At 33.9% G+C, this 19578-nt stretch overlaps 3 non-coding genes across 3 annotated transcripts; all 3 read right to left on the bottom strand.

The window, feature by feature from the left end:
* Positions 1–688: 688 nt before the first annotated feature.
* LOC130852843 (small nucleolar RNA SNORD113/SNORD114 family) lies at positions 689–763 on the bottom strand. The gene has a single exon (XR_009053551.1). It is a non-coding gene; the product is annotated as a small nucleolar RNA SNORD113/SNORD114 family (small nucleolar RNA).
* Positions 764–13613: 12850 nt separating this feature from the next.
* Positions 13614–13685, bottom strand: LOC130852851 (small nucleolar RNA SNORD113/SNORD114 family). The gene has a single exon (XR_009053556.1). It is a non-coding gene; the product is annotated as a small nucleolar RNA SNORD113/SNORD114 family (small nucleolar RNA).
* Positions 13686–19267: 5582 nt separating this feature from the next.
* On the bottom strand, positions 19268–19337 carry LOC130852836 (small nucleolar RNA SNORD113/SNORD114 family). Its single transcript, XR_009053544.1, has one exon. It is a non-coding gene; the product is annotated as a small nucleolar RNA SNORD113/SNORD114 family (small nucleolar RNA).
* Positions 19338–19578: the final 241 nt, after the last annotated feature.

The following is a 19578-nucleotide window of genomic DNA, read 5'->3' as shown; positions in this document are numbered from 1 at the left end:
CCTGATATCAAAACATGTGTTCTGAATTGGCCTGTGGTTTGCTGACTTCCTCAAAATAGATTGAGATATAAAATTATACCTCTTCCTTTGATACAAATATATCAGTATCTGTGATCTTATCCACGAGACAAGAACACTGAACATTTATGTCTACCATTAGTCACTGCCATTGAGAACAACAGACTTGCTTCTTTATTGTTTTAATAAAAAATCAATGAAAAAAGATTATTAATTAGACGTGTTGTTTTACAAAACATTCTCATCATCAGTCTCTGGCTCTCAATTATGTGGTTATTTAAACAAGTACTTATACAAGTAAATGCATTTCCATTTTCTTAATATCACAACCAGTCAGCAACCCACCACCAACACAGAACAAAAACTGTTACACAGAAATGGGCATATACTCCTTTCCAGAGTGGGAAGAGTCTTCACTATTAATGTATAGTAAAGAGTCAGAGCCTCACCTAGACTTTAGTAATGATCCATGCTTCATTGCATCCCTTAATAATAGGTACATGAATTATTATATTTTTTAAATTTATTAATACATTTTATTTATTTATGGGTCAATTTGATAATAAAAATACAATCCATCCCCAAGAACGACAAAAGTACAAATGCAAGGTATCATGCACGTGTGTTCATTTCCCACAGAGGGAATAATGTAACCACGTGTCTCTTTGTAATGGACCTCAGAATTACGTATGGGTTTAATCAAAACTCCTGTTTCAGATACCCCATGGAACTCATCATCGATCCAGACACGTTTTTCTTTCTGTATTTATTTATTAATTGATCCTTGAATAACAATACAATCATAAAATTCCAGGAACCAAAATCTCCTTTTATAGTGTACCACAGAGAAGATGTGTGATCAATCAACATGCACTCTTCATACCAAATCCACCATTGGTCCTTCTGGGTGTTTCTTTTATTTAATTTGCCCATGTTTGAAAGATGGTTCAATGAAAAGTGATGAAACCACCATCTTTAATCACTTCTCAGACACAGGGTCTTCCATGGGCTTGTGGGCTGCCACACGAAGAGTTAACAGCCAGTGTTATTCCAATATGGAAATGTTTAAGTCGTTTGTGGAGGAACTTAAAATGTAATATTAAATACTTCTAAAAATGAGTGAAATGACTACAGTCTTTTTTTAATCACCTCAGTTGTGCTGAATTAGACTAAACATAATTTTTGGTGCATAACATGTTCCCATCATTGGTCCATATTTGGGATTTTTATTTGCTTTATACACATTAATTCTTTTGAAAGACCACTAAATATTCGTGAACAAATCATCCTAACCAAGCATAGGAATGTCAAGTCTTACTTACTTATTTTTCTCTGTTCTTAACCCACAGAGATAACTGCCAAGACTTTGCTTCTTAGAAAATGAATAAGTGAGCTATTCTGTGGTCATCCTGTGGAGGAAAAAGGAGAATTAAACTAGAATTTAGACATATTTTAGTTATGTGGAACTGGGTAGATATAAACTTTGGTCCTTTTAAATTCATCCAGTATTTGACTTTTACTTTTAGCTAATGTGATAGCCACTGTTGAATCCACACATGAGAATAAAAAGATATTTATCAAAAATATCTTTATATTTTAACAGTTTTAACAGAATGAAAGATAATTTTAATGGATGCTACTTTTGCAAAATCAAGTACATTTAAATCTTTATTTGGGTACATTTAAACACAATGAGGAGATACTATCCAACATATACAAACAGCTCATATAACTCAAAAAAAAAAAAAAACACACAAACCCGATTAAAAAATGGGTAAAAGAACTGAATAGACATTTTTCAAAAGAGGAAATGCAGATGGCCAACAGGCACATGGGAAAATGCTCAACATTGCTAATCATCATGGAAATACAAATTAAAACCACAATGAGATACCACCTTACACCTGTCAGAATGGCCATCATCAAAAGGAACACAAATAACAAATGTTGGCAAGGATGTGGGGGAAAGGAAACCCTCATATACTGGTGGTAGGAATGTAAAATGTGGAAACAGTATGGCGATTTCTCAAAAAACTAAAAATAGAACTATCATATAATCCAGCAATCCCACTCCTGGGTATATATTCGAAAAAGAAAACCCACTAATTCAAAGGTACATGCACCCCAATGTCACAGCAGCATTATTTACAATTGCCAAGATATGTAAGCAACCTAAGTGTCCATGAACAGATGAATGGATAAAGAAAATATGGGGGCAGGGGGGTGTATATATATAATGGAATACTACTCAGCCATAAAAAAGAATGAAATAATGCCATTTGCAGCAACACGGATAGACCGAGATATTATCCTATTGATATTAAGTGAAGTAAGTCAGAGAAAGTATGAAACCTACAAATACAACAAACTAGTGAATGTAACAAAAAAGAAGCAGATTAGCAGATACAGAGAACAAAACAGTGGTTATCAATGGGGATAGGAAAGGGGGAGGGGCAATATAGGGATAAGGAATTACAAGGTACAAACTATTAGGTATGAAATAAGCTACAAGGATGTACTGTATAACATGGGGAATATGCTCAATATTTTATAGTAACTATAAATTGAGTATAATTTGTAAAACTTGTGAATCACTGTATATTGTGTCCCTGTAATTTATATAACATTATATATCAAAGATACTTCTGTTTAAAAAAACAAACAGAAAAGGAAAGCACACATAATCTCATTAAAAAAATCCTTATTTCACACTCTCAGTAATGACTGCTTGATTAATTTTTATATGTTCATTTATTTATTTACTTAACTACTCATGGAATGATTAAACCATATGCTCATTATATGAAGAAAGTCAAAATGGTAAACCAGCCAGTAATCCAGAACAGAAATGTTATTATACGCAATGAATTATATATCCCTTATCAAAAATGAGAGTAAGCTAGGAATTTTTTCTTTCCATAAACATCAGTAGCAAAAACCCAAGGTAATAATTATCATTGTCTCGTAAAACATGGTATTCGAATGATCTGTGCTTTCTCTTATTTTAAAGAATTAATATAGGATTTCATTTATTCATGCAAGTATAACAATACACTAATATCTATGAATACAAAGACACTAGAAATAAATCCTGATTGATACAAGCATCTGTCTATCCACTCATTAGTCACAGACATAACTGACTAGATCATGTTTGGGTTGTTAATAAAATTTAGAGAACACAGTCTGGCCAATCTTAATGTTTCTTATATGACCTGTCATCCACATGTGTCCATAACTGCTTCTCATTCAGTGAGCTTCTCAACCATTTATGTTAATGTTTCCTGTTTCAAAAAAAAATTAAAAAACAAAAAATGGACCCAGCTTTCAAAAACAGTGCTTGGAGGGCAATTTATAGCATTGAATGCATATATTAGAAAAGAAGACCTAAGTGTTTGTTGACAGATGAATGGAAAAAGAAATTGTGGTGTATATATATACAGTGTAATATTATTCGGCCTTATAGAAGGAGATCCTGTCTTTTGCAACAACATGGATGAGCACTGAGGACATTATGCTAAGTGAAATAAGCCAGACACAGAAAAAAAATGCTGAGGGATCTCACAGGTTGAATCTAAAAAAGGTGAATTCACAGAAGCAGAGACTAGACTAGTCGTTACCAGGAGCAGGGAGGTGGAGGAAATAGATGGTGGTCAAAGGCACAAAGCTGAGATAATGTAAGATGAGTAAGTTCCAGAAATCTAATGTACAGCATGGTGACTATAGTTAATAAATATATTATATACTGGAAATTTGCTAAGAAAGTAGTTTCAGGTGCTCTGATCACAAAAACAAAAAAAGTAAACAACATAAAGTTAAGTATATGATATGAATATGTTAATTAGCTCACTTGTGGTAATTATTTCTCTCTATATGTACATCAAAACATCCTCTTGGGGACTTCCCTGGTGGAGCAGTGGTTAAGAATCCGCCTGCCAATGCAGGGGACCTGGGTTTGAGCCCTGGTCCTGGAATATCCCACAGGCCATGGAGCAACTAAGCCCGTGTGCCACACTGCGCTCTAGGGCCCGTGAGCCACAACTACTGAGCCCACATGCCACAACTACTAAAGCCTGCATGCCTAGAGCCAGTGCTCTGCAACAAGAGAAGCCACTGCAATAAGAAGCCCGCACACCACAACGAAGAGTAGCCCCCACTAGCCACAACTAAAGAAAGCCCACCCAGCAACAAAGACCCAACACAGCTAATAATAAATAAACAAATAAATAAACAAATTTATTTTAAAAAATCATCTTGTACATCTTAAATATACAATTTTTATTTAAAGAAAAAAGAAAGATGTAAAATCAGTAACCTAAGTTTCTACTTTAGAAAACTAGGAAAAGAAGAACAAATTAAATTCAAAGTAAGCAGAAAAAAAGGCATAATAAAAATTAAAGCAGAATCAATGAAATTGAAAACAGAAAATCAACAGAGAAAAAGCAATGAAACCAAAAGCTATTTATTTGAAAAGATCAATTAAAGCAGTAAGCTACCAGCCAGGCTAAGAAAAAAAATGAAAGGACACAAATTACTAATATCAGAAACTTGAGAAAGCACTACAGATCCCTGGGACATTAGAAGAATAGTCACAGAATGCTATGAACAACTCTATGCCTACAGATTTGATAATCTAGATAAAACAGACTAGTTCCTAAAAAGACACAATTTACTAAAATCCAAAGAAGAAGAAATATGCAATATGAATAGGCCTACATCTGATGAAGAAATTGATCAATGATTAATAACCTTCCAAAACAAAAAGCACCACATTCAGGTGGGTTCTCTGGTGAATTTTACCAAATATTCAAGGAAAAAATTATACCAATTCTCTTAAAATCTATTTTAGAAGATAGAAGCTGAGAAAATACTCCCTAATCCATTCTATGAAGTTCATTACCCTAATTTTTAAAAATTACAGAAAAAACTACAGAACAATATCTCTCATGAATATAGGTGCAAAAATCCTCAACAAAATATTAGCAAATTGAATCCAACGATGTATAAAAAGAAATACAATATGAACAACTGGAATTTATCCCACTATGCAAGGCTGGTTCAATATTCAAAAATCAGTGTAAACTATCACATCAAAAGGCTAAAGGAGAATAATACTCACATGATCATATCAATAGATATAGAAAAAGCATCAGATAAAATACAACAGCCATTCAAGAGGGGAAAAAAACTCTCAGTAAGCTGGGAATAGAGAGGAATTTCCTCAACTTGACAAAGAATATTTACAAAAAACCTATAGCTAATATCATACCTAATGATGAAAACTTTGACGCTTTCCCACTAATATCAGTATCAATGCAAGGATGTTCCCTCTCAACACTTCTTTTCAACACTGTACCAGGGGCCTCCCTGGTGGCACAGTGGTTAAGAATCCACCTGCCAATGCACGGGACACAGGTTCGAGCACTGGTCCGGGAAGACCCCACATGCCGTGGATCAACTAAGCCTGTGTGCCACAACTACTGAGCCTGCACTCTAGAGCCCAGGAGCCACAACTAGTGAGCCCATGTGCCACAACTACTGAAGGCCATGTGCCTAAAGCCCGTGCTCCACAACAAGAGAAGCCACCACAATGAGAAGCCCTCACACCACAACAAAGAGTAGCCCCCACTCACCACAATTAGAAAAAGTCTGTGCACAGCAACAAAGACCCAGTGCAGCCAAATCTAAAATAAATTAATTACTAAACACCACTGTACTGGAAGTTATAGCTAACATAACAAGAGATGAAAAGGAAATAAAAAGTATAATATCAGTGAAAGAAGAAATAAAACTGTCTTTGTTAACAGATGACATTGTCATCTATGTAAAAAATACAGAAGAACTAACCAAAAAACTCCTGGAATTCATAAACAACTATAGCAAGGCTGCAGGATACAAGGTAAATAAATAAAAGTCAATCACTTTCCTATATAATAGCAATGAACACATGGAATTTGAAATTTAAAACATAATATTTATATTGACACCCCAAAAATGAAATACTTGGGTATAAATCTAGCGAAATATGTATACAAACTATATGAGTAAAACTACAAAACTCAGATGAAAATAATCAAAGAAGAACTAAATAAATGGAAAGATATTCCATGTTCATGGATAGGAAGAGTCAATATTGTCTAAATGTCAATTCTTTCCAACTTGATCTATAGATTCAAGGCAATTCCAATCAAATCCCAGCAAGTTGTTTTGTGGATATAGACACAGTAATACTAAAGTTTATATGGATAGGCAAAAAAAAAAAAAAAGACAGAATAGCCAACACATTATTGAAGAACAAAGTTGGAGGATGGGCACTATCTGACTTCAAGACTTACTATAAAGCTACAATAATCAAGACAGTGTGGTATTGGTGAAAGAATACACAAACTGATCCATAGAACAGAATAGTGCCCAGAAATAAGGCCCACGTAAATATGGGCAACTGATCTTTGACAAAAGATCAGAGGCAACACAAGGGAGCAAAGATAGCCTTTTCAACAGGTGGTGCTGGAACAACTGGAAGAACTGGACATCCACATTTAAAAAAAAGAAAGAAATCTAGACACAGACCTTACACCCTTTCCAAAAATTAACTCAGAATGGATCATAGACCTAAATGAAAAATGTAAAACAATAAAACCCCTAAAAGATAACATAGGAGAAAATCTAGCTGACCCTGTGTTTGGCAATGACTTTTTAAATACAACACCAAAGGCATGATATGTGAAATAACTGATAAGCTGGACTTTATTAAAATTAAGAGTTTCTGCTCTGCAAAGAAACTTTCAAGAGAACAAAATACAAGCCATAGACTGGGGGAAAAATATTTGCAAAAGACATGTCTGAAAATGACTGTTATCCAAAATACACAAAGAATCCTTAAAATTAACAATAAGAAAATAAACCACTTGTTTAAAAAATGAGTCAAAGACCTTAACAGACACCTCACCAAAGAAGATATATGGATGGAAATAAGCATATGAAGAGATGCTCCACATCATGTCATGAGGGAAATCCAAATTAAAACAATGAAATATAATTACACACCTATTAGAATAGATATTTGGCAGTTTCTTACGAAACTAAACATATTCTAACCATGGCATCTAGAAATCACACTCCTTGCTATGTACCCAAAGGGGCTGAAAACCTATATCCATACAGAAACCTCCACATGGATGTTTATAGCAGCTTTATTCATAATTGCCAAAACTTAGAAGTAGCCAAGACATCCTTTAGTAGGTGAATGGATAAATTGCATTACATCAAAATAATGGAAGATTATTCAGCATTAAAAAGAAGTGAACTATTAAAGCCATAAAAAGGCATGAAGGAACCTTAAATACATATTATTAAATTTAAAAAGACAATATGAAATGGCTATATACTGTATAATTCCAACACTATTACATTCTGAAAAAGGCAAAACTAGGGGGACAGCAAATGGAGAGGTTGCCAGGGTTTAAGGGAAGAGAAGGATGAATGGCAGAGGATTTTTAGGGCAGCAAAATATTCTGTATGATACTATAATGGTGGATACATGTCATCATACATTTGACCAAAGCCACTGAATTTACAGACAAGAGTGAATCCTGAGGTCAACTATCCTCTTTGGGTGAAAATGATGTGTCAACAAAGGTTCATCAATTATAACAAACGTACTCCTCTGGTGTGGGATGTTGATAACAGGGGAGGCTATATACATGTAGGGCAGAGGGATTATGAGAAAGCTCTGTACATTCCACTCAATTATACCATGAACCCAAAACTGCTCTAAAAAAATAAAGTGTTTTAGAAAAGGAAGCAACATCTAAAAAAAAAAGAATAAAAACAAAAACCTGCTTTTCATCAATTGCAACATTGATTCTTACATAAAACTGTCTTTTGTTTCTTATTCAAAATTGTAAGAGCTTTGATCTATTTAATTTTATTGGAACTCAGCTCTTCCAAATCTTATTAGTCTTGTTCCTTATTTAATTACATACTCTCACAATTCGTCCATTCAGAGCCTTCCTTGTCTTCATTCATTTACATATTTTATTCACACATTGATTTACTTAAAATATAATCTATATTCAAGAACCTCAATACACCAAGTATAAGAACTGACACTTCTTCACTTTTGCTATATCATTTCCCACAGAGGTAATAGAACATTTTTTTTCCTAACAGATCTCAGAGCTATAAGTCATTTGCAGCTTTGTTGACTGACTCATTCATTGATTCAGTAACAATAAGAAAGTCAACACACAAATATCCCAAAATTAAGAACTCTGATATTGCTAAGGTCAATGTATGAATCTCAATGTCACACACATGGATTAATAAACTTCCTTGCTTCTTAGAAATTCTGTACTCATGGCTGACCCATGCTTACTCCTTTTCATTTAATTTGTCCCTATTTTAAATATGATACAATAAAGGACCATGAACCCACAATTTTTACCCCACAACAGGAACCCTGACAGTATCAACCATTTTCATATGTACTCTCATTAAAGAGTCAATAACCTAGGTCACTTGCAGATATTTAAATTAGCTGTGGTACAAAAATAAAGTGGAATAGTTATCCACTCTGAAAGGGATGAAAATGTCATCCATCGTATTTTCTTTCACAGCCTAACTTAGATTAAATTGGAATAATCTAATTTTGTCTTTGTTCATAATAGGTTCCTATCATTGGTCAAAGCATGGTACTTTTTATTTGCTTCTCTTTAATAAACATGAACAACCCCCCAAATCGAGAACTTACACTATTATTATCTGTTTTAACACTTTTGACCCACAGAAATGATGCCAAGATTTACACCAATAGAGACTAATTAAGTGTGGTGCATCCATGGTGCAGAATAAAAGTAGATTACAGTAAGAATCTGAGTCTACAACTTAAATTTTTCAAGGGACATTAATAAATTTTTCAAGGGATACTATATCAATCATAAACTTTGATTCCTGCCACGTTTTAATCAATGGCCCAAGAAGGGCCTGACTTACCTAACACTTAACACAAGAATATGAAATAATGATTCCAAGGATCCTTCAGTGCACTCTCTCCCAACATGGTAAGAATCTATTCATGTATAAACTATAATGGAATAGAGTATGGAAAAGAATGTACATATACATGCTAAACTGAATGACTGGGATGTACAGCAGAAATTAACACAACATTGTAAATCAACCATACTTCAATAAAATAAATTTTTTAAAAAAAGAATCTAGAACATTTTTCCTAAAAACATGAACGTCACTTGTGCAGGATTGGATTCACTTAAATACTTCTTTCATGGCACATTTTCACAACAGTCCACGTTAGACCCTACTTTACGTATTTATTTATCCATTCATTGTTTTATTTATTCATTTACTTTTGTACTCATGAATAATTTGAACATCAATTTATTGTTCCAGAGAAAATGCAATATGATCAATCCACCAACAACTCAAACTGCAATACAATTAGATACACACAAACCTGAGGGAAAGTGGGAAAAGCCTAGTTTGATTTTTCTTTGTCTAAATATCAAATGAGTCACATGTTCCTCTTTGGCCCATGCTTTACCCTGGGGGTCCTCAACATGGGCAAGATTGCCCCCAGAGGACACCTGCCAATGTTGAGATATTTTTGGTTGTCACCCTGGGAGAAGGGGGTCAATACCGGCATCTAGTTAGTAGAAGGCAGAGAGGTTACTGAGCATCCTACAATGTCCAGGACAGCCTGCCACAACAACGAATTATCCAGCCCAAAATGTCAACAGTGCAAGGTTGAGAAACCCCGCTTCACCTTCTTCAAAATAAGTGGTTGAAAGATGAATGTATTTATGTATTCACTCACAATATCATCAATACCCTTGAACAGAGAAACTGGATTCGAAATTTGAAAGGTATTAACAGCTGCTCATGTGCTCATTACTCCCAGACATAACCAACTAGATCATATTAGATCGTATCTTCTTACTTTCAACAGGAAACCAGCACTTCCCAAATAATGCAGAACAACATTGATTTCCAGGTATTTACCTCTATATGCTACTATATGCTATATGCAAATAGATTTATGTTGGAACTGAGTACTTCAGAAAAATGTCAATAATAAAAAATATATTAAACACTCATAATTGGGCCAATTATGGCTTTCCTTGTCTTCACTTATATATATATATATATATATATATGTTTATTCATTCATTAATTCACTTATAGTAATACAATCCAGACCTACAAACCTTAATAGTCTAAGAACAAAATCCTGAATATTATTAACTTCTGCTGTAACCTTATTTACCATATTGCTATTAACTATATCTCTGACCTGAGTTATAGGGTTTAATTAAAATCATTGATTCAGACACCCCAGATATTCACTGGTCCAAACTTGGTGCCTTTTCCATTCATACATACTTTTGTGTACTGATTCCCTCATTAAGTCACTAATGATAATAAAGTCAATGTGTAAAAAAAAGAAAAACAACTAAAAACAATATCCTAGACTATTACTAAGCTCTATCTATAGGCTTGTTTTCCATAAAACTAAGAGGCTACATCTTTTTTGCAGCAGATCTCAGCATTATACGTAGAGATTATCAGCTTCCTTGCTTCACACCAATCCCATACTTACACGTTGTCCATGCTTGTCCTTCTTTTATTTAATTTTTTCACGTTACAAAGATGGTACACGTGGTCACCAGCCTCCAAGATGGCACCCAATGATCCATGATTCCTGGTACTCACAGCCTTGGGCAATCATCTCCTCCCATATTAAATCACACCTGGCCTCTATGACCAATAGAATACTTAAGAGTGATGGTGTATGACTTCTGAATCTAGGTTATAAATACACTGAGTTTTCCACCTCACTTTCTCTTACATCGATTGCTCTCAGGGAAGTCAGCTGTCATGGTGTAAGGATACTCAAGCAGGAGAGGTCCATGTAAGAAGAAACTGTGGCCTCCCACCAACAACCAGCACCAACTTTCTAGCCGTGTGAAGTGAGCCATGGAGGTAGATACTCCAGCCCAAGCTTTCACATGTCTGCAATTCTATCTGACATCTTGACCACAACCTCCCAGAAGACCCTAGACCAAAACTGCCTGCTACTCTTCCCCTGGATTCCTGTCCCATAGAAACTGTGATAGATAACAAATACTTACTGTTGTTTTCAGCCACTAAGTTTTAGGGTAATTTGTTACACAGCAATAAATAACTAATACAATACAATGATCAACCAACCACTGTCATATCTCACAGTGAGGACATTAATACTATCTTCTCTCCTCCTATCTACTCCCCCTTCAAGGAGTTAAGGCCTAGCTCTTTCTCACTGAGGAGAGGTTTAAATTAACCATGGCATAAAGTAAAATATAACATTAAAAGCTCTGAAGGTGAAAAAAAGCCCTCCATCAATTTTAATGGATCTCAGTTGCCCTTAATTGGATCATTCCTAAAATTTGGTCAATTACCATTATTGGTCCCTGCATGGCATCCTTTGATTTTATTTATGTATTTAGTATTTTTCCCTTTGCCATAATGCCAGGATGAACAAATCACCTTCGCCAAGGACATAAATTTTGACAACCATCTACAAGAGTTTCTAGACTCTTTACCCAGCGGTAAAAACTAAAATCTATGACTACTACATAATTAAATCAGCTATAGTGCTTTCGTTCTGTGACATAAGATGCACATTTTTATAGAGAACAGAACAGGATAAATTTAACTTTTTTTAACAAACTGGAGTCATGAGGTACTAGATTAATCATAAACCTCAGTTCCTATCACATTCTTATTATTGACTTTTTATATATTGACTTGTTTACTGTTTAATTTTTAATTAATGTCGCAAATGCTGTTAAATCTACCACCTAACACAAGAATAATTAATGTAACTGGTACTTCTATTGATCTATATACTTCCTAGCCACACAGTTCACAGCCTCATTCATCTTTTTTAAAGGACCACATTCATGCATTGCTTAGAGTGTGCCATGAAATATTGGTCCAAGGTTTACCCTAATTTTTCATCCACTGACTCATGTTTTTCTCTTATTTAAATACTTAAAGAATAATTTGATCATTTATTCACCTTTTTAAAGAAAAAGAGTAAGACCCACCAGTATTCAGAATTGAAATATCATTTCATGCAACTACTGATATGCACTTTCTCCAAAGGAAGACTACATTTCTTTTTTTTATCTAAAACGGTTTAATCATCACCTTTGTAACATAACACCTGCTCCTCACTGACCCATGTATTAGCTTCTTTTAAATAACTGGCCAAATTATTAACTCATTCATTTATTCACTTTTAACAACACCTTCGAAATGAATGCAAGCCAAGACCCTAAATGAGAATATTAACTAATATTAGTTTCTGTCCATACACTCGTTGTCCACAGATATAACTTGTTAGATCCTTTCTCGTTTTTTTAAATAACAGTCAATGAACAGAATTGATTTGATCACATATACTGTCATATTCTCAATTTTAACCCATGCTTGGCTTTCTTTCAATTAGGCCCTTCTTTAAACAATTAAAAAAACCTCTTTAATGAATGCCTATTTTACCTAGATTATCTAATTTCTTGACATACAATTGTTTATAGTATTCCCTTATAACCCATTTTATTTCTGTGAGGTTGGTAGTGATACTCCTCATCTATTCCTGATTCGACTTGAGATCTTTCTTTTTTTCTTTTAAAAAAAACGGCATTTACAGCTATAAATTTCCTTCAGAACACTACTTTAGTTGAATCATACTGCTTTTGGTGTATACTGTTTACAGTTTTATTCATTTAAAATATTTCCTGATTTCTCTTGTGATATCTTATTTGACTCATTGATTATTTAGGAATGTGTCATTTAATTTCCACATGTTTGTGAATTTCCATGTGCATTTAAGAATGATCGTCTACTGTTTTGGGGCGGAGTGTTCCATAGTTCTCTGTTAGGTCCAGTTGATTTTTAGTACTCTTTAAGTCTTTTATTTCCTTGCTAATTTTCTGCCTAGTCTGTCCATTGTTGAAAATGGAATAGTGTAGTCTCCAACTATTACTGTTCAATTGTCTATTTTTCCCTTCAATTCTATTAGTTTTTCTTCAAGTGCTTTGGAACTTTTTGCTTACGTGCATATATGGTTTACAATAGTTATGTCTTTCTGATAGGTTGACTCATTATTATAAAATGTCCTTCTTTATCTCTAGTAAAAATTTTTGCCTTAAAAGTCTTTTGTCTATGATTTGTTCCTTTTCTAAATAAACTAACAACAAACTACCCAACACCAATCCAAAAACAACATGGATTCCTGGAATAGAATGTATCTTATATGTAAAACAGTTAAGAGAGATTTGATCTATTTAAGTCATGAAACTCAGCGCTTCAGGAAATAACATATTTAACAATAATCCTTGTTTCATGGCAGACGTGAACCATTGGTCATCATTCATTTACACTTCTTCATTTATTCTTGCATTGCTTTACTTATCATACGTTTCACAGACATTAAGAACTCAAGCTCAAGAACCACATCTTTGACTACTCTTGACTTTTGCTGTAAGCTCCTCTTCCACAAAGGAAATAAACAAGATGTCTTTTTTCTAATAAATCTCAAAGTTACAGAGCTTAATCAAGATCTTTGATTCATAGATCTCAGAATACTCACCATTGGTCTATATTGAACATCTTTTTCTTCCTTTTTAATGCATTGTTTATTCCTTTACTCACTGATTCACTAATAATATAATCAATTCTCATGAATCAAAAAGCCCAAGAACAACATCCTTGAATATCACTAATAACTATCTATACGCCCATTTCCACAGTAACAGATGATATTGTTTGCAATATATATACGTGCTTTTTGCACATATAAATTAATCAGCATCCTCACTTCATATCAGTCCCATTGGTCCATGCTTGGCCCTTTTCATTTAAAGATGATGCATGAATTACTAAGGGATCCATAATCTCACTCCACAACTAGAACAATTTTGTCCATCTTCCTATGTGCTTCCCCCTAAAAAAATTAACAGCCTAAATCCACAATGTGAAGCAGCCCTGAAAATGAAGGAAACACCTGCATCTTTTTTATTGGACTTTAAGAGTACTAAATCAGATTAATCAATCATAAATCTCAATTCTGGTCCACGTTGGTGTTACTTGGTTTTGTTTATTAATACACCCATGCTTTGAAAAATTTAAGCAACACCCATGAACAAATTGCCCAACCCAACAACATAAACTCTGTTACTTACATCACTCTCTTCTGTCCTTATCCACCAAGTTTGTGAAAGCCAAGATCTTTAGCACTAGATAATGATTAAATCATCTGTTGTATGTTCACTTGGTGAAAATGCAGACTTTCAAAAGAAAGAGCCTATAGTTAGATTTCCTTTAATGGAAGTTAGTTTTTCAGTACGAGATTAATTATAAACTTGAGTCATTTTATAATCTTACCACTGCCCAACAATGGCACTCCTTATTTACTGACTCATTTAAGTTTTATTTTTAATATTTATTTATCTATTTGGTTGCGCCGGTCATGGTTGCGGAAGGCAGGCCCCTTAGTTGTGGCACGCACGTGGGATCTATTTCCCTGACCGGGGATCAAACCCCGGCCTCCTGTATTGGGAGCTTGGAGTCCTATTCATTGTGCCTCCAGGGAAGTCCCTTAATTTTTATTTTTAAATAATATTTTTTATTTTTAAATAAAAAAGCAACATGAGAATAAGAATCTTTATCTATCATAAATACACGTCTACACACTCTCTAGCCATAAATTTAACAGCGTGGTGATTGCTCTTAAGGGCTCTCACTTGTGCAAAATTGGATAAATGTAAATCTTTGTTTTATGGTATATTCTCACCAATTCACAAAATTTTTTCTGATTTATATGTCTAGTGATTCATTTATTGATTCATGTATATAATTAGGCATGAAATAAATTACTCAGTTTTCTAAAGAATTTCTCCATGTAAATTTCTATGTGTATTTCAGCCAAAATGAGGAAGAATCCAGAGTTCTCTTTCTTTATGTGGACAACATTTGGATTTAACAGGAGTAATCATTACCTCTGGTTCATAACATATATTCCTCACTGGCCCTTCCTTGGCCTTCTTTTGAATAACTAATCTATATATAAAATGCATTCCTTCATTGTCTTATAACAACATATCAATATCAATGAAAACGAAGGCAATGCATAAGAGCACTGAACATCTGCTTAATTAATGCTCATGGCCCATGGACATAACTGAATAAATCCTCTTTTGATTTTTTTTAAAAATAAAACTCAGTGAATAGAGTTAGATTAATCCTAACTCTGATCGTATGATACAGTCGCAATATTCGTTCATGTTTGGCCCTCTCTCAATAAAACAATTATTTAAGCAACTCTTCACGTAACCTTCTTTTTTTTTTTTTTGTCCTTTTCTAATTAAAACAACCAAATCAGCAATGAAAGCAGCTACCTGGACTCTTAGGTATCTCTGTCTATATTGTCCCTATGGAAGGGTTCAGAGCTTTAATCTATTCATCTACAGAACCCTGTTTCAAACGTGCACTAATAATAATCTTTGTTTTATTACATAATTTCATAATTGGTCTCTGTGGCCCTCCTTATCTTCATTCATTTACACAGTTATTTATCCATGCATGAGTTCATTTCCCAAAGAGTTTACCTTATGCCTTTTTGTCAATAGACCACAGATTTCAAGATAGGAATTAATTACAATTTTGGCTTCAGACCTAACCCCCACTCTAGGAGTCATCATTGGTCCAAGCTCAGCACTCTTTTTCTTCAATCCTTTATCCCCTTCTTTATTGATTCATTCACTAGCTCAATAATAACACAATCACTACATACAAATTACAAAATCTTGAAAATAAGATCCTTGAGTGCTACTAAGATCTATCTACATGCTCATTTCCTACAGAGCTAATAACACTAGATCTCTTTTTGCAATGACTCTCAATGTAGGTCGTATGTGCTCCCTCTCAGAGATCTTTTGAAGAGAAAAATGTTGATAAACTGTCAAGTAAATGTAAAAGAGAATAGCAAACATCTCTGAAAATGTGTGAAACATCTTCCATCTTTTTGTAGGAGTCACCAGTTGTGCACAATTGAATTAAACATCATTACCTATGGTTCATAAGCTATTCTTGTCATTGGTAATGTACACCATTCTTTAATTTTACACAATTATGGAGCTATCTATTTTTTTAATATTTCAGTGAACAAAAATGAACAAATTTCCCTAACAAGAACATAAACTTTGAATGTTACCCACCTTGGCATGTATGCTTCTTAAACAGAGAGGTAGCAGCCAAATGCTTCTTCATTAGATATGATTAAATCAGCTATGTTGTGTTAATTCTGAAGTGAAAATCAGGCTTTAAAAATAATGAAAAATCATGAATTTAAGTATGTTTAGGGGATAGGAATTGTAGAGTTCTAGATTAGACCTAAAACTTGTTTTATTTCTTTGACCCAAGAATATCACTATCTTTTATTTACTCAATTATTTAATTTTCACTTGAAGCAATATAACACCACTGCAGCCACAATCTAACCCACAACTCAGAACTATACCTTTAAGCCAGATTTCCTTTTTAATGAATTTTTCCTGTGCAAACTGGATAAATTTCAACCCTTGTTTTCCATGGCCCAAGCCTGACTCTTCTTTATGTATTCACTCACTCACTCATTCATTCATTCATTTTATTCCTCATGGAATAAGTTCACCAGCTGCTCATTATATAAAGAAAACGGAAAATGCTAAAATGGGCATGAACCCAGAAACAAAATACTATTATGTGCATCTGTCTATGTGCACATTATGCAAAATAGGAAAAGCCTGGATTTTTTTTAAAGTATGGAAATCAAGTGTGTAAAACAGGATAATCACTATGCTCATTTCATAATAGAGTGCCTCATTGGTGTGTAATTTGCATCTTTTTAAGTAAAATATGAATCCACTCATTCACTGACAGCAATATATAATTATAATATGTCACTATTATAATTATAACTCACTGGACAAAAACTTTCCAATAATATTAACATGTGATCATATACTCACAGTCAACCATCTTAAATTAATCATAACTCTTGTGATAGGACTTATTCCCATCATTGGTCCATGATTTTTTTTCTATTAGATATTCAATTATTTGTGCAAACATTTTGCCCTTTTCTTAACAAAATAAACAATCAGCAACCCACCATCCATGCATAACAACAACATTCAATCTCGGGCACACTTGTCTGTCTATTCCCTGCTGAAAGAGGTAAAGCCTGGATATATTTATTTTCCGAGACCTCAGTGCCTCAGAAATATTTGAAAACATACTCTTATAATTGAACAATGTATGGCTTTCCTTGTCTTCATTCATCCCGTCATGTCTTTCTTTACTCATGCATTATTTCGTTTATAATAAAAAAAAAAATCCATACCCAAGGAACACATAGCCCAAGAACAGGATCCTGAATATTTCCTTCTTATGCCACAAGCACCTTTACCATAGAGGGAATAACTAGATCTCTTCTTATAACAATCTCAGAGCTACAGAGTTTAATCAGAATCCTTAATTCAGACATCCCAAGATACTTATCGTGGATCTAGACTTGGCATTTTTTTGTCTCCTTCGTTCATATCTTCCTTCCTGGATCATGTTTACACGCATAAACTATAATACAATCAATATCCATGAATTATAAATGCCAAGAACAAGATGAATGATTGTTACTAAGATAAATCTATGCACACTTGTCACACAGAACTAATGCATTTAATGTCTTTTTTCAGTGCACCTCTGTGTTGCACGTACAGATTAATCAACAGTGGTGCTTCATAGCAACGTCATATTCATAATAGGTTTTCGCTTGTCTCTTTATCTAATTTGTCCATATTGTAAAGATGGTAGAATAAAAAACTATGAACCGCCATCTTCCCTCACAACTGAAACAATGTAATTTTCTTCCTATGTTCCCCATCCAAACAGGTAAATGACTTTGATTTTCATCAAGGAATGGATGCCTAAATATACTTTGGTGTCAAACTAACATGGGATATTATGTGGCCCTAAAAATGATTAATCATAACCCTTGGTTCATAGCATTCCCATTCTTGGTCAATGTTTTGTGTTCTTTAATTTTACTCATACATGTAAAATAAATTTTTTAAAAAATAATTCCTTGAAAATCCATGAGAAAACTCCCCAAATTGAGAACAGGAATTTTAACAGTTATTTATATTGGTCTCTGTGGTCCTAACCGACAAAGGCAACAGCTAAGATATTCGCCATTAGAGAATGACTGAGTTGGCTATGGTATGTTCACGCAGGAAGGGAAAAAGCCAATTCTAAACAGTCTATATTAGATGTTTTTAAATGGATGGGAGCTTTGCACTGCCAGATTAATCATAAACTGGGATCATATCCGGTTCTCATTATTGGTGCGAAAGCTGCAATCCTTTTTCTCAGTTTATCCTATTTTTTTTAATTTTATTTATTTATTGTTTTTTGGGGGGTACACCAAGTTCAATCAATCAGTTTATCCTATTTTTAATTTTAAGCTATGTAGCATCAACAACCATCATTGAATCCAACACCCAACTCAAGAATAAAGCTTTTAAATATTACAGGTGCACGGCTATATACTCCCTGCTCTTAGTTAATAGCCTAATAATTATTTTCACAAACTTTATTTGTGAGAATTGGATAGATTTTAAATCTAGCATCATGGCACATTCTCACAAAGAATCCTAGCTTTATTTTACTTTATGACTTTACAAATCCTTCCATTTATTTATTTAATTTTCAATGGAATAATCTGACCAGGATTAGACATTAACCTTACTTCACATCACATGCTCCATATTGGTTCATCGTTTGCCCCTTTTTAAATAATCATTTGAGATACAATTATATTAATTCAATAAGTTATAACCATAAATAATTCCCGAGAATCTATACACTCTATACTTGAACACCAAAAACGCTGTCCACTGCCCATAGGCTGATTACCCAGAGAAATACATGACTAAATCATCCTCCCACCAACCCAGAATGCCAACACAGACCCTCATGTATGACCCTTTTTGTCTTCATTCACTTACACATTTATTCGTTCATGCATTCATTGATTCATTTACGTCAATACACACTATAACGAGGAACCACTAAGACCCAAGAACAGATCTCCACTTGGCTCTGAACTCTATTCCCTTAGAGGGAAAAATGAAGTCTTTTCCTAATGGACCTCAGAGTTAGGGTTTAATCAAAATTCTTGATTCAGATACCCCAGAACTCTCATCATTGATCCAAGCTCAACACTCTTTGTCTTCATTTATTTACTAATATATTGTTTGTGGATTGTCTATGTATTCATTATTTACTGATTATTTCATTCATGGTTTCATTGATTTAAAAAAAATTAATTCCCGTGAATCACAAAAACCCAAGAGCAACATCTCTGAGTATTACAGAGAGCTGTTTACAGCTATTTATTTCCCACAGAGCTAGCAAATGAGATCTATTTTTAATTGGATCTCAGTGTTTCACATA

The sequence above is a fragment of the Hippopotamus amphibius genome, chromosome 4 (assembly GCF_030028045.1).
Source record: "Hippopotamus amphibius kiboko isolate mHipAmp2 chromosome 4, mHipAmp2.hap2, whole genome shotgun sequence".
Classification (NCBI taxonomy): domain Eukaryota; kingdom Metazoa; phylum Chordata; class Mammalia; order Artiodactyla; family Hippopotamidae; genus Hippopotamus; species Hippopotamus amphibius.
Note: the sequence above shows the minus strand (reverse complement) of the source record. Positions and strands in the feature narration are given on the sequence as shown.